This window comes from Phyllobates terribilis, unplaced genomic scaffold (genome assembly GCF_046119375.1).
Source record: "Phyllobates terribilis strain yellow unplaced genomic scaffold, ASM4611937v1 Scaffold_12__6_contigs__length_324123572, whole genome shotgun sequence".
Classification (NCBI taxonomy): domain Eukaryota; kingdom Metazoa; phylum Chordata; class Amphibia; order Anura; family Dendrobatidae; genus Phyllobates; species Phyllobates terribilis.
Window position 1 is genome coordinate 299,326,890 of NW_027362772.1, and position 3,757 is coordinate 299,330,646.

Sequence of the window (3,757 nt, forward strand, 5' to 3'; positions counted from 1 at the left end):
GAGACCTGCATGGTCCTTTGTCAAGATAATACATTTTTGTGCTGTTGTGCTCAACTATTTTTTGTGTCTTTTATACTACTGGATCAATAAAGCAATTCTTTTAAGAAGATGTGAATGCCGGCTATCATTTGGAACGTTAGTGTTAGAACCCTCCTGTTTGTTTTTTCCATCTTGTGTTTTGCGGTCACGTGACCATCTGCCTTTATATTCCAGCTCCGCCCTTTTGGCTGTGCTAGACTTCAGTGTTTGACTGTTTCTCTAGCCAGGTGCTTCTGTGCCTTTCTCTGTCAGTTCGCTTGGTCTTTCTGGGACCTCTAGTACCTTTTTGTCAGTTTGTATTTTTGTGTTCTGCAACAACTTCTCTGTTTAGGAGGTGTCTCTTTTTTGTCCCAGTCCTTAGTTCTTTTAGGGACCCCTCCCCTTATGCTATAGGTCTTCGTTCAGACTAGCCGAGGACCAAGGCGGGTCTGTTCGCTAAGAACAGTCAGCCCGCTACATCGTAGGGATTCAGCTTAGTCTTACTGTAGGGACAGCTTTCCCCTATCTTTCCTTAGTACTTGTTGCAGATTATAACAGTAAGTCCAGCCCAAAAAACTAAAAGGAAAGAAATTCGGGTATCAGTATGGTTTCCGTCCAGGATTTGGCACAACGCTTGCAGGGATTGTCTCTGGAGGTGGCCGAGCTACAGCAACACGTGAGTAGCTGTCCTGGAGCGCATTTTGTGGAACCCAATGTAGGACTGCTTGATGTTTTTTATGGTAAACAGCAAGATTTTTTTTCCTTTAAAAATGCTTGCTTGTTATATTTTCGTTTGAGACCAAGGTCCTCTGGGTATGAATCACAGCGCATTGGTTTTATTATGTCACTTTTACGCAATGAACCACAGGGGTGGGCCTTTTCTCTCCAACCTAATGATCCGTGTTTAAGGTCTGTGGAAGAATTTTTTTCTGCTATGGGGCTATTATATGACGATCCTGATAGAATCTCATCTGCTGAGGCAGAACTCAGGCGTTTGAATCAGGGGTCAAGTGTTGTTGAAAATTATTGCACACACTTCAGGAGATGGGTGTCAGAAGTCAAATGGAATGATCCTGCGCTGAAATGTTTATTTCTTGCTGGTCTGAGTGAAAGGGTTAAGGATCTGCTAATTGCATTCCCCGCACCTGAGACTCTGCAGGATGCCATGCAATTAGCTGTTCGTGTGGATAGGAGGCTGAGGTCCAGGCTGAATGAGGTAAAGACTCCTGTAATGCCAGGTCCTAGTCCCCAGAAAATCTGCTCTGACAGTGGAGAACCAATGGAGGTTGGGGCGATGTCACTCCGCTCTCAGGAAAGAGACCGGAGGTTCGCCGAGGGATTGTGTCTTTATTGTGGTAAAGCTGACCATTTGATTAAGTATTGTGAGCTTCGTTTAAGTAAAGAAAAAAAAAAGTCAGTTACGCCCATATAGCTTCTTTACGCTCTGCAGGAGTATTTCTTTCTGGGAGTACTACTTTGCAGGAAAATTTGATTGAATTTCAGGTATTTGTGGATTGTTGTTCAACACTTAATGTGATTGATAAAGGGTTTTTGGAAAACCTTAAATTGAAATCCAAACCTTTGTCATCACCTATTTGTGTGATTGCAATTGATAACACTCCCTTGAAATGTATTACTCACAAGGTTGCTGCATTTCTTCTCTTCTTACAGGTATATATTTTTCACTGCTTGTGTGATCTATCCTGAAAACTGCCTTGTATCTCCATGCAATGCTCTGCAGCCTATAAATTACTGGTATATATTTTTCACTCCTCTACGTTTTTTAATCCATGATACTTTAAGGTCACACTTACTTTAAGAGTTTATGATCCATGCTGAATTTGCTAGTCTGTTTTTTTTGTTTTTTTCCCTGCACTTTATGGTCTCCTGTTGTCTTTTAAGCTAGTGATTGATTGCTAACGAGTTAAATCTGTGTAGGTCTAAGCAGATACGTCCCTATATATTGAGACATAGTTAAGGGGCAGCATTTATGCGGGGGCATTTATGCATACTTTATCGAAGTGCCATAATTTATCAAAGTGCCCTGGCAGTTAGAAAATGGCAGTTGGACAGGGCAGGAGACAGGTAAGACATGCAAGAGATTTAAACAAACTTGCTTCAAGGTCATGTTTTTGGCAAACAGTATTCACCATTTGTATCTGTGCCATTTATATTCTGGCTGCTACAATCATCCACATTCACCGTTCTCCCACAATTGTGGCACACTTCATCCATATTAATCCCTCACTCCTCTCTTCTCCTATGTACAGTTGTCATGCTCTCTTCACAATGTTATACCACGCAGATCCATTCATTCCCACCATACAACACAGGAAACGCTCTCACAAATCACACAATCATCTGCTCACTCTCTGTATCTTCCTTCTATTAGTCGCAGGTGATATTTCTCCTAATCCAGGACCCTCCAGTAATAACAACACTAACTCTTTCCCTGTTACATTCAGAAACCCTGCTAATCTCATTAATATTCCCTGCATATCTTCAGTCTCATTCAACTGTGCCCTTTGGAATGCGTGCTCAGCTTGTAATAAACTCTCTTACATCCATGACTTTTTCCTCTCCAATTCACTCAACCTTCTGGCTCTCACTGAAACCTGGATCCAGCAGTCGGACACCACCGCCGCTGCAGCTCTCTCCTATGGTGGCCTACATTTCTCTCATACACCGCGACCTGACAACAGATCAGGGGGAGGTGTTGGTCTGCTTCTTTCAACAAAATGTACTTTTCAGGTTATCCCCCCTGTACCCTCCCTTATCTTCCCATCTTTTGAGGCCCACACAGTCAGACTCTACCGGCCCTTCTCCCTGCGAGTGGCGGTTGTCTATCGCCCTCCAGGTCCCCCCCCCGTCAATTCCTGGATCACTTTGCTGCCTGACTACCAAATTTTCTATCCTGTGACATCCCCACGATAATCATGGGAGATTTTAACATCCCAATTGGCGATCCTCTTTCCCCATCTGCCACACATCTTTTATCACTAGCCTCCTCCTTCGGCCTTTCACAGCTTGCTAATTCTCCTACACATGAGGACGGGAACACATTGGACCTGATCTTCTCCCAGCTTTGCTCAGTACATGACTTTACTTACTCTCCCCTTCCACTCTCTGACCATAATCTTCTTTCATTCTTTGTCAAGAACTGTGACTCTACTCAAGACCCCCCAAACTTTCCACACTTATAGAAATATATGCGCCATTAACACCCAGAAATTTATAAAAAGGTTGCAATTATCATTGGCCCCAATCTCCTCCCTCTCATGTCCCGACTCTGCATTGAAGCATTATAACAAAATAATGCTATGCGCCCTGGATGAAGCCGCACCTCCTACACAAAGGAAAATTCGGCATAGACGGCGACAACCCTGGCACACGCCTCAAACACATCTTCTCCAGAGGTACTCCAGGTGTGCTGAACGGCTGTGGAGAAAATCAAATCTGCCCGAAGATTTCCTCCATTATAACTTTATGCTGAAAACGTATAACTCTGCCCTTGACCTCTCCAAACAAACCTACTTTAACAACCTCATAATCTCACTTTCCAATAATCCTAAACGACTCTTTGACACATTTCACTCTCTCCTCAATCAAACAACACAGGCCCCGACTACCGACCTCAGCGCTGACGATCTGGCCAATTATTTCAAAGAAAAAAATTGACCATATCCGACAGGAAATTTTCTCCCAATCCCCAAATGTTATGCATGCTCTCCCCCGTCAC